The sequence below is a fragment of the Xenopus laevis genome, chromosome 6S (assembly GCF_017654675.1).
Source record: "Xenopus laevis strain J_2021 chromosome 6S, Xenopus_laevis_v10.1, whole genome shotgun sequence".
NCBI classification, from domain to species: Eukaryota; Metazoa; Chordata; class Amphibia; order Anura; family Pipidae; genus Xenopus; species Xenopus laevis.
The window spans coordinates 50,575,465-50,588,737 of NC_054382.1; the positions used below are offsets into that span (position 1 = coordinate 50,575,465).

A 13,273-nucleotide genomic window follows, 5' to 3' on the forward strand; every position below is an offset into this window, starting at 1 on the left:
AGGTCCATAAATTAAACTTTTAAGTTTATAACTCACAATATGGGTGGACAAAGTGCAGCTTTTTGGCTTATCTATTCGCCAGGTGGAGATGATTTAGGCAGCCAATAGCTGGATATTATTAGGCGCCGCCCCAGAGTTATTTGGGACTATGTGATACCTGCTGGACAGTTGCAATTTCACATGCATCATATAAACTTGCAATGCACAGTCAGGTGTTTATATTATTTTGCCTGTAAATGTACTTAAATACCTGTTTTATAGCAGTCCCAAAATGAATGTTTTTAAGCAATATACTGTATGTGTTATACATTACATAAGCACTGCTTTAAAAGAAAGAAATCAAATTCAAAATTACTTTTGTATGGTTACTAAAATGTTAACTGGTGTATAGGTTAAATGTCTGTATATGAAGATTGTCATTTGCAAAAAACTGAAGAAAACTATGTAATTTATTGTTTTTTTTTTCTATTATTCTGCCTACAAATCTTTATTGTTGTGAAAAATTGTGATGTACTGAAAAATGGAAAAACTTTGTTGGCCTCAGTGAGTTACAAAGGTACCCTATGAACAGCTATATATATATATGTGCAACTTTACTGCCAGGGGAGCAAGCAGCACAACAGATATATGGGACTACCTAATAAAGTTCTTTTTAAGCATATTCTTCTGTAACATGTTTTATGGTTTTTGTAGCCATTTGATGATTTCAACTGAGGATGAATCGGGAGATCCCAAATGTTCCGTAAGAAACAATAGTGCTTGGGATAACCAAGGACTGCTCTCTCTTGATTGCAAAAATACAAATGGTTATCAGCCCAAATAGAATACAGTTTGGTTTTGTTATGAAAGTTTGGACACAAAAGACCACGTGACACAAAGACCCACGATGCAGCGATTTCCCCAGCATAAATGTGCTCCGATTGTGACAACTTGTGCTTGCATTGTGGTGCAAATTGGAAGCATGTTGTGCCTTGCACAAGTGTCAGTAGTATCTTCTCCGAGGTGGATGGGGTGCATCTAGCTAAGGGTGCATCCATGTGGATCCCATCCACTGAGAGGAGAGAAGCGCTTGATCCTCTGGCCAAAGGGTTGGCTCAAGAAACTGAAGCCCGAGATTGCACCCCAGGCCTTGCAAACCTAGGGGGCCAGATGAATACTGGTGGGTCACCGTGAAGCACTGGCACTTTAAGCACACTAGATCACTTCCTTTTGCACCTTGCTCATAGCCTTGGCCTTTTGGCTTGGCAACTGAGAATTTTTTTTATTTCCCAGCCATTAGCTGGACGGCTTCATTGCTGCACCTTATGAGATTTTATGCTATTTATTTTTCATATCATTCATTTTTACTGCACTTTCTCACTTTTTGGATTGCGGTGCAAGACCTCCTGGTCAAGCACAGATCCAGGGGGGGATGTCTGGCTATTAGGTTCCTCTCCCCCCAACACTTGCCTCCTCTGGGCCTGTTTGGAGGTCCATTGGTTATCCTGCCCCCTCCTTGACCTTTTGGCTGGAGGGGAATGGACAAAGGGACCCCCCCAGCCTTGCAGACCCTTGCCTCTTGTCTGGGGGGTTGGGGATACAGGGACTCCCCCTAGCTTTGGTGAAGGGGAGTCCAAAGAATATGGAGATCCTTTGCACCTTTTGGCCCAGTGACGTGGATTTTTGGGACTTAGCCTTTTTTAAGCACCTTGGTGCACTGTGTGTGTTTTCAACACTTGCACTTTTTGCAGTTTGGTGACATGAAGCAGGGGCTTCAAAAAAGAAAGTGTGGAGAGACAACTGTCACCTTCTTACCCAAAATAAATATAATTACTTAGGGTAACAATACTTTGATGAAGGGAAATTCATCATGGGCTTCAGGACATTAATTATATAGAGGCTATAGAAACTACCAAAAATAAACCTGGCAACAGTGCATTATAGTATAATACAATGAAAGCAAAGATTGTGCATAGACGCCCTCGAGTGACCAAAATAAGTGATTTTCAAACTATGAATATCCTCTTGCATCATTAAAGGTTAAAAAAAAAATTTACACATTTATTTAAACAAATTAAAATTAAAAAATTCATTAGCTATTAAAAAAATCATTAGCTATTGAGGGACTATTGATTTTTAATATGTCTAAATAAATGTGATTTAACTTTACTGGTGCAAGAGCATATTTATAGTTTGACATAGAGGATATAGGCCTCAGTCCAACGGGATACATTATGCTGTTTTCACCCAGCCACTCTCCTAAAAAAGGGGCTCCCAAAATGCTTTGAGAAAGATGGAATTAGAAGATAACTCAGCTGAACTGAGAATTTGTTACAGTTCAAATGTATTTATTGGGTAGTTCTTAGACCAATAAGCAACAATTGCATTAGTCTCCTTAGATCTTTACACTGGCCATGTTGTCATGTACTGATTGATAGGAAAGGATTGTCATGATAAATATATTTAGCTGCTGTTAATGATGACAAGCAAATTATGCAACAGCAAATATTACAAGTCCTATTGACTTGTTAAGAATAAAGATAACATTCTGGTTAAGTTTATTACTTGTTACTACAGGGACTCTAAAGTATATTACCCTCTAAAGGTGGTTATACATGGGCAGATATGCCCTGATATGCTCAGCTTGAGTGGAGGATATGGGACTGATCCGAAAATGGGCCCTCTTTCTAAGAAGTAACTGTATAATAATAAAATGCACAGGGGCTCAAGAAAATGTACAGGTTTTTTTCAATAGACAACAGCCCCAGGGGTTCTGGTCTCATTTGGTCAGTCTCAGCTGTTCCGCTTTAGCGGTTCCTGATGGGCCAAACACTTCCTGCTACCCAAGACACAATATCTTCCTGGCCTTTTATTCTGTGTTGCCACATACAGTGGTACTAGTAAATTGCACTCAAGTCGTTCAGTACACACCTCCCTGTAGAAATTGAATGCCCTTTTCCTTCATTCATTCTCTAAAAGTGGCAAAGGCTGGTTTTAATTGTCCTAAATTTGTCCTATATATTAAGTTCTGTAAAGGACAAAAACAACTGTTTGCCTCACTTTATCAAGCTAGATTTTCTACATTACCCTGATGACAAGCTCCTGGTGGATTTAAAATATGTAATATTATAGAAATTGGAAATATTTAGTAAGAAGAAAGTCATTTCTGAATAAAAGACCAAATAATTGCAGGAAAGAAAACTTCTGCTTACTAACATTCATTGTTAACATATATTGCCATCTAGTGGGTAAAATGTATATTTTCTTTATTTCAGAATTACATGAGCCTTTAGGTGGCAGCAGCCCCGAACCCTCTCTCCGAGCTTAAAACATCTACATCTGAGCGGGTCAAAAGGGGGCCTCATCATTAGTGCAAAGAGTGCAATAAAGCACCTTGACCGCTCACTGCCGCCTAAGGCAAGGTTCTTACCTTAGGAACCACAGTTCATTTTAAAATTAAGAATCAGTTTCAATCAATGGGAATTATGGGAAAAATAAGAGAGGCCCTGCCTGATATAAAGGACAGAAATGTGAGTCTTCACTATCCAACTCTGATTTTAACAACACAGGTTTGTGGAAGCGCGTCATGGCTTGAACAAAGGAGCTTTCTAAGGACTTCTGAAAATATATATAGATATATATTTATAGACGTTCACCGGACTGGAAGGTTACAAAACTATTACTAAAGAGTTTGGACTCGACCCGTCTGAAGAAGCTGACCTCATCGAAAACACATCAGGTGTGACATCACTTCCTGTCTCAGCAGTGAGTGGATGTACAGCTGGAACACACGGCAGAGGGAGACGCCAGCAGAACCCATCTCTTTGTATTGCAAAGGTTCACCTCCATGATCTGCGCTATAAGACTGGAATGTTGATATACGCTCAGAAGTGTGACTTGTAAGTGCAATAAGTTTTAAAACGTTTTAAAAAATAAGGGCAAATTACACTATGGGCACTGTCCCTGCTTTTTAATGTCTTTACAGAAAAAGGATTACCCTGGAGTTGATATTAATATGATGTTTTGAAATCAGGAATCTTGCAAGTTGCCAATCCCACCAGACAGTGGAGAAGCCATATGCTGAGTATTACTGATTGAAGAAAACACCATTGCACCTTATTTTAATTCATTTTACCTTTTGCAAGCACTACAAGCACCTTGTTTGACTTGATTATAATTTTATTTTGGAGATAGCACACACAAAAAATATGTGCATAGACTTTGTATGGTTCAAGAAACACACAGATTAGTGCTGTAACACTTTGGTGACTGCACTGAATATTAACAATATTGCACTAGGTGCTGTTATTTGTTTTTTCCATAGACTGTGGGGCTGATCTATAACTGTATCTTGATAACATCTGAGAAAACAAAGGCCTCTCTTGCACTGGTGATTGTCAGTGTTTATGAGTCCATTATCAGAACGCTGAACTTGTAGGGTTGCAAGTAGAAAGCCACAAGCATCCAAAACATCAAAAAAACAAAGATTAGGTAAAGACCACGTAGATAAGTAACAAGGCTATTGGAAGATTGGTCTGTGGTCTCATTAGTTCATCTAGGGGCTAGGCACTGGGAGAAGTTATTCCCCTACTTTTCCTACTAAGCAAGAGAAATGGATACTAAACTCCATCCAATATTTAAATTCAACACTGCCCCTATGCCAGAATCAGTCTGGAGAACCAATAAATTCCTTCTCATAGATGACACAGGACACACCCTTCTTATTCATTACTTTGAAGGAACAGGGTCTTTTCTTTTCACTAGATGGTGCCAGTGAAAAGAAAAGACCCTGTTCCTTCAAAGAGTACATGAAAGAGACATCGGATATCTGACCTTTTATGTGTGAGATCAGCTCTATATTCTACTTCAGTTACCATCATATGAAAAACTTTGGGAACCCCTCTCAGCCTGCATAATAATTTATTCAACTTTCAACAACAAAACATAACAGTGGTATGTCTTTCATTTCCATCTGAGGAGTGTTTTCTGAACAAAGATTTTTAGTGAAGCAGTATTCAGTTGTATGAAATTAAATCAAATGTGAAAAACTGGCAGTGGAAAAATGTGGGTACCCTTGTAATTTTGCCAATTTGAATGCATGTAACTACTTAATACTGTTTACTGCCAACAACAAATTTGTTAGATTAGCTCATTAAGCCTTGAACTTCATAGGCAGGTGTGTCCAATCATGAGAAAAGGTATTTAAGGTGGCCAATTGCAAGTTGTGCTTCTGTTTGACTCTTCTCTGAAGAGTGACAGAATGGGATCCTCAAAAAAACATCAAAAGATCTGAAAACAAAGAATACTACAAAAAGCTATATCAGAGGTTTAAACTGTCAGTTTCAACTTTAAGGAATGGAATCAGGAAATGAAAGGCCACAGGCAAAGTTTCTGTAAAACCCATGGATGGCAGACCGAGTAAAATACAGGAGCGGCATATGCGGAGGATTGTGAGAACGTATACAGACAACCCAAAGATCACCTCCAAAGACCTGCAAGAACATCTTGCTGCAGATGGTACCTGTGCTTCGTTCTACAATTCAGCACAATTTGCACAAAGAACATCTGTATGGAAAGAAGCCCTTTCTGCACTCACCCACAATCAGAGTCCCTTGTTGTATGCAAAAACTCATTTAGACAAGCAACAGTCATTTTGGAACACAGTGCTTTGGACTGACGAGACAAAATTTTAGTTATTTGGTCGTAACAAAAAGCGCTTTGCATGGTGGAAGAAGAACACCACATTCTTGGAAAAACACATGCTACCTACTGTCACATTTTTCAATTATGCTGTGGGGCTGTGTTGAGGGTCGGATGAATTCAATCCAATATCAACAAATTCTTCAGGATAACGTTCAAGCATCAGTCACAAAGTTGAAGTTACGCAGGGGTTGGATATTCCAACAAGACAATGATCCTTAACACACTTCGAAATCTACAAAGACATTTATGCAGAGGTAGAAGTACAATATTCTGGAATGGCTGTCACAGTCCCCAGACTTGAATATCATCGAAAATCTATGGGATGATTTGAAGCAGGCTGTCCATGATTGGCAGCCACCAACTTTAACTGAACTAGATTTTGTATGGACGACCACCTTATGCTGAACTCTAGCCACATCGCTGGCAATCAAGGACCACCAAAATTGTCACAACAGCAAGTCTTTTAAAATAAATGGCTTTTATCTTAGCCAGTAGCAATACAAAAGGAAGGCAGTTTTTCTTCCGCAAGGGGGCCTGGTGGAATAAGGGCACAAACTGTTCCCTACACTTCTTATATCAACAGTGTGACAGTCAGGTTTCAATTCAATAGAATTCTAGGTACTTATAGGGTACTGTTATCATAATAGGAGAACCCTGCAGTAATTTACATATGAACAATATATTGTACATAATAAAATGTAAAGGGTGGATGTTCTGGGCCCATGGTTCTAATGGCACAAAGCTGCCCAAATCATCTTTTTGACACCCCATATACATATACATGTACCCAAAGTGCAGGACTCCTTTAGTAAAGAGGTGTTTACAGTGTAGGGGGAATTCTAGTTTAATGGCATACTCCTGCAAAATAGCATGCACCACAATTTGTACATTTCACCAATGCATCATTTTTACTATGTGTCAGTAACATAATTTCCAGCAAAGCATTGCACATTGCACATTGTGCCAATGTCATTAGCCAAGACAGTTGTGCATTTAGGCAAAATGCAGGGGGCCCTGGAAGTAACAATTCTTCAAAGCATGTGTTTATTCTTTCTTTGTATTTTATGACTGCATTACGAAATGCAGCTTTTTTTTTGCAACCCGTGAGAACCTGGTGGGTGCTGCCAGAGTCAGACTGGGCTGCTGGGATAACGGGGAAAACCCTACTCCCTGTTCCTGCCACCTCCCTCTCCAGGCCAGTTGTGGCAACTGTGGTAGGGGTGGCTTCTGAAGGTGGGTTGCAGCAGGGGTTTGGTGCCAGAGGGGGGCCTAGACAGAAGCCCCGGTGCGCCAAGCCCCCCCTCCCAGTCCGATCCTGGGTGCCTGCCTCATTGCAGCAGTGACCCTTCAGGGCGGGAACAGAAAAGATGATATTCTGTGCAGAATATTCAATAAAAGTGTGTCACTGTAGTTTAATAGTCCACTTGTAAAATAGGGGTTAGCTGCATGCCCACTTCATTAGGTATTTCCTATGGGGTATCCCCTAACACTGCCTGGGGCTGTCTAGTAATTACCAAGGAAATTTCCCAGGCCTTCTAAATGGAGGGGACACTAGTAGGGAAATTAGGATGAAAAGAGGTTAACATAAGATTAACCACTTATATAATTTTATGACCACGAGATACATTATATATGGCTGTCCAGATAACAGATCCCATACTTGTACCTTGTATTTATTTGTATTTATTATTGTAAAGCCCCCTTTACAATGATTTCTAGTAATATAGTGTTCTACTCTAACTTGGTGCATGCATAAGTACATTCTAGCCGGTGGGAAGGCATTTAGTCGGCCGAAGAAGAGGTTATTTGTCGCTGGGCGACTAATCTCCCCCAGTAGCATCGTGTGCCACTGCCCTTAGTAGTGAGAAGTGGTTGTTGGCTTTAGCTATTAAAAGGTTAATAGTTAGTTGGATTACGACAGTTTCAGTGGAGTGTTGTTGCCTAAAAACAGATTATACAGCAGTTTTTTTGTCAGAAAGGAAATGTTTTAGTCGGTTATAACCTAGGCACTCAAGTATTTAGAGACGAAAGATGATAGGTTGAAGGTTATCAAGACTGGAGAGATCAAGAGAGGGTTTTCTTAAGAATGGGGGACTAGTACATGTTTTGGTTGAGAAGGAAAGATTGCAGTTGAGAGTGAAAGATTAAATAGATGACATTGGAGATAGATGGCATTGCGGAGATGTTTGGAAGGAATGGGATCATGTAGAAAGATAGTAAGGGGAGAAGAAGTCAAACATTTTGAGACTTCCTCATCAGTCACGGGAGAGACAGAGCACAGGAGAGACTGGGGAGTGTGGAGGGCAGTGAAGGCTTAGGGGTGTTTAGTAGTGTAATGTCACTTCTGATGGTGAAGTGCTCAGAAATATCTTGAACAGAGACAGTTGTGCACAGTTGTGCAGGTTTTTGAGAACGCAAGTTTATGAATGTAGTAAAGTATGTTTGTTTGGCTAGGCAAAAGCTGGTATTAGAAAAGAGCATTGCAGATTTTAATTCCAGAAGTCTACGAGAGATTTGCACCAGCGAAGCTCAAGTGGGCTTGAATAGCTTTGGAGAGCTTTTGTATGAGCAGTATGAGTTGAAGCTGTTTGGGTCCAGTGCATTTAGTTTTGACTGTAGCATGCTCATTAAGGGCACGGGTGCTTCGCCAATTAGGCGAATTGAGGCTGTCGCATCAGGCGGCAGTGCCCCACTAGGTACCAGGGGCAGCAAAAATGCTGCTCCTGGTACTTTAAGAGCGAATTTCCGGGGGAGGGGGGCAGCAGCAACTGCTGCTGCCTCAGGCAGCAGAGGGGCCAGGATCGCCCCTGATTAAGGGCAGTTTTGAGTGTCCTATAATAGACAGAGGTAGCCAGATTAGGGCAGGAGGTGGCTGAGATATTAGAATGAAGAGAGTCAAATGCACCTACAATGCTTGTCGGTACACAGAAATAGACTCATAAGGCTGCAATGGAATCCATTCTTCCATACAGAAAGAGGCTGGGTACAGAAAAATAACATTGTATCAGATACCTGAGACATATATACTAAAGTTTAGAGATGCATCTGTGAGTGCATATCTGTCTGTATGTATGCAGTGGTTCTTTCTACATGCACTACATCTACTCAGCCCAAAGTGGAGAAATTCCAAACATTGCCTTATTTTGCATCAAAGGTGCTTATGTAAAGAATTAAAAATAGTCTGTCCATGGTCCTGGCACTCACAGGATTTTCACAAAAAGTCTAAAACAAGGTTTATTAATCCGACGTTTCGGTTCCACAAATAAATTATATAATCTATAAATAATGTGGCCATTAGCACTTGATGAATTGTATTGATTAAAGCATGTTGAAGACTTCTCACTTTTAAAACTGCAATTAAATACATGTTGTCATGGAAAAATATGTGCAAATGAAGTACAGTACAGTAACAAAGCACAAAAACTCTAGCCCACATCCCCATGAGCTGTTGCATTACTCTTTGTGTGTGTAGGAAAACAAGGCAGATGACTCCAATAATACACAAAGCACTCATCACCAGGACAGATGTCTCTAAGCATATAACAAAAAGGAACAGCATGCTAAAGTATTATGTTGGCATAATGTACTGTTTTCTTTTATCTCTCACGCTGCAAAAGTATGTGGGCTCTGTGGGAAATGTAATGGCTGTGTCAACGGGATATTGTTTTCTGTAGCGGTTTCAAAGATTAATATGTCCTTTCTTCAGTTTTTCAACTTAAACCTAAAAGTAAATTTAAAAATGTAAATAAAAGTAAAGTGTAAGGTTGACAATCCCAGCTTATGCTGCAGCTGAGTGCATCACAATCGCAACTATTTAAAAAGTGATCATATTGAATTATGGAACCCCAAACTGGCATGACTCTTTTCCAACCCTGAGTAGGAAATGTTCTATGACAAGCAGCGTAGAAGAACTAGGAAAGAATTCATCTTTGGTGTTGGTATTCTCAATGTGCAAGTGTAGATGAGGTAATGCTTTCAGTATATCAATTTTTGCATTGATCTTACGTGTATGTCTTGAGTTAATGGAGTGCTCATTGGTCATTTTCCAGTAATGGTACTGGCTTGTCTGGGGTTAATTGAGTGTTCATTCACCATTGGGGCTAAGTTGTGCTTTTTCCTTTTTCTGTAATAATTATACTGGCATATTTGGGGTTAATATGTTCATTATCCATTTTCTGTAGTAATTACAATGGCATATTTGGGGTTAATATACCGTAGAGATCAAACAATGGAAAAAGTGTGTGTTTTTATAAAACAGGTAGGAAAATGTGTATGATATATACTATATATATATATATATATATATATATATATATATATATATATATATATATATATATATATATATATATATATATATATATATATATATATTCCCCAAACTCACAACGGTCCTCCAGTGAAGAAGCCGCACTCACAGGTCTTATGCAAGAGTATGAAAATTTACTTAAGAAATACATGTTTCAGCCGAAATGCTAGTTTCTTAAATACATTTTCATACTTTTGCATAAGACCTGTGAGTGCGGCTTCTTCACTGGAGGATTATTTATATATATATATATATATATATATATATATATATATATATATATATATATATATATATATATATATATATATAGCTTTTCAAGATGGACCAGCACTCCAGTTTATTCAATCAAACGTGAATATTTATTTGAATAGTCACTCTCGTGTCCAACGTTTCGGCCCACATCTGGGCCTTTATCAAGGATCCTTGATAAAGGCCCAGATGTGGGCCGAAACGTTGGACACGAGAGTGACTATTCAAATAAATATTCACGTTTGATTGAATAAACTGGAGTGCTGGTCCATCTTGAAAAGCTGCATAATATCATTTGACCGGGCATCCACTACGAACTGAGAGGGTTAAAGTGCAGGTACTTTTTGAACTTATATATATATATATATATATATATATATATATATATATATATATATATATATATATATATATATATTCTTTGCTTCTGAAGAAAACAAATGGTATGTCGGATCAGATGCCTTTTACAGGCTGGCACTGGAGCAAGGCGAATAGCTTAGCCTCTAATTGTCTGAATACTGAAAAAACAATCTGCACCTCTGTCTCTACAACCTCTGTCAGTGACGCTAAAGCAAAACAAGCTGGTATATACCATAGCATCCTGAATATAATATTATGATTATCAAGCAATCATAAAGAAGAGAGGGTTAAGCTGCTTTAGCAAATGAGCATTACTACATAAGCAGCATCTGGTATGGCATGCCTGTTGGTTGAATGTGTGTGTACTGCGGGTGATATTTCTGACAGTCTGGTAAAAGGCTGGCTGGGTTGACAATTGGGAGTTGTGTGTGTCTGCAAACCTCCTCCCCTGAGTCTGTCCTATCCATTAATTCATCAGTGGATCACAGGGAACCATTCAGCTGCTGCACAAAGGCTCTGGGGGATTACAAATTGGCTTTTCCAGGTATTTAATATATGAAAAGTGCATTTTCTTTTTTCAATGCTTTCTACCTCTCTGTGCGGTTTGTTTTTTTTGCACTGCCAACTGTTTCTGAATGAGAAAAGAAGGGCTGCAAGTACTATCTTAATGAAGGGGAGCTGAATGTCTTTAGCAAGAAGTTATTGGCTTATTGCATTGTGCTTTTTTTTTTTTATGTATCCTTGGGCACAGTAATCTGAGGAACCACATTTATTTCTCTTTTTTTAACGTGCAGGCATTTTGCCTACGGAATCATTTCATTCTGTGATTGTGCTGAATAGAAAAATCAATCATGCTTCCCCATTTACTGTGGCTATAAAAATCATTGATTGCTTCATGTTCTTCAAGCCTTTCTAAATAGACAGCATTTAGCCATTTTCACTGGCTATATGTGCAATCCTTTTAATCCATGTAAGCAGATAATGTCCAGCACCCTTTTTGTATGCCCCAGACATTAGAATGAAATTGAGCTGCCCAAAAGAGGTGTGGTGGCATCTCTACAGGACTGAATCAGACACTTTTCATCCCTGCAAGAGCTGTCTCACTTGGATGTCATGAAGAAAGGATTGTGGAAGCTGCCTGAGAACTGGTGATGAATACTGTGTGGCTGTTCATTGAGGCAATAGCTTTGTCACTACAGTGAAAGATACACTATCCCTTTCATGCACACAGCACACACTTCCCAGGTCTTTTTTTTAAAGATGCAGTTCTGTTTTCTGGTGTACAGGTGCATGCAGTTCCTCTTCAATTAATGGAAATGTATTGTGCTTAGGTACTGGACAGCTAAGTCATGTTATTAACTAGTATATACAGCTATATTTGATTTACATAAATATGAAGCACTAGTCACCTCACCTTTTCCGCTTACAATTGAATTTTTTATGCTAGACCCATAGGATTAATGCTATGCTGGAGCAGCTAATGTAGCCCCTCTCTGATAAAATGCTTCCATGTACAGGGCTGATTTTACATAGAGGGCACCCCTATGGGGTGCCGTTTGTCCCAAATACATTCTGTATACAAAACTCTCCCTAATACACAGAATGAATGTCTCTCATGTTATATAAGTATTTGTGACCATACACAGATATATATATATATATACAAAAGACTTATTTCTATTAAGGAATGAAAACAAAATCTGGTTAGTGCACAAAAGGATGTCATTATATCACAAACTCCATTCTATACAGTTTAACAAGCAATCTGTCTCACAAATGTATAACCTCCATGTAACGGACGCACTTATGTGCAGAGTTACTTACAGAATAAATTATGTAAAAACAAAGTTGGACATAATATATAATAGTGTAACTAACTAGTGCTTGTCAAGCTAGATTTGACTGACAAAATAGATATCTGTGACAGAAAGCAAGATTTTATAGTACAGGATTCATTCTTTCCACAAAATGACAGTTTTGTTTCACAAAACAGATAAAATAACCATTATGTGAAGCAACACTGTCAGTCACATTCCTGAACCAATAAGAACAAAGCTTATTGCCATATACAAACAAGATGAGAAGTGGCCAGCTCTGCTCCACATGGCTAAGGCAAAGTATCTGACCTGCTATAGAGGGCGCCCTCTAATGTCCCCTGTGCTGCATAGTAATAAACATGAACAAACCTTTCCTAAAAGAGCTGCTGTTAAACACTACAGGTTCATAAATGGAAGTTTTTACAAATGGCTGAGAAATATAATGCTGCACTTCTAATGATTGTAGAAAAAGAAAAGTATGCAAAACATAAATATGCTCATTTTAGGTGATATGGCTATTCTTATTGTAGTAACCTGCTTGTGTGGCCATTTTGGTTAAGGGCATTCCTGCTGTTTTGCCATTATCTTATGACTTACTCCTATTCCTCTTCCTGTCTAAGCTGAGAGCAATAATGGGACAGGCCACACCCACCTGCCATCTTCTATTAAATGTACCAGAATTTACTGTGCTTGTCTGGCTGCTTTGCCTGACTCTCAGAGTCAGTTATAAGTTTTGTATATGATAGTTACACTCCAATGTCTCCTCCTAGCTGTAATCTTGCACCAATTAGCTTGTAGTAGTCTCTTAATAATGTGCTTAGCTATAGTTCAACTACTACATAATAGATTTAGC

The 13,273-nt window shown here is 38.9% G+C and overlaps 1 protein-coding gene across 2 annotated transcripts in view; it reads left to right on the plus strand.

Moving 5' to 3' along the window:
• The first annotated feature begins 10,982 nt into the window (after window positions 1-10,982).
• Window positions 10,983-13,273, plus strand: part of lancl2.S (LanC like 2 S homeolog) — a 49,691-nt gene continuing 47,400 nt past the window's right edge. For both annotated transcript variants that reach the window (XM_018269349.2, XM_041567574.1), the window contains exons 1-2: window positions 10,983-11,147; window positions 11,614-11,751. The gene's annotated coding sequence lies outside the window, so the exon portion shown is untranslated. The remainder of the gene's footprint in view (window positions 11,148-11,613; window positions 11,752-13,273) is intronic.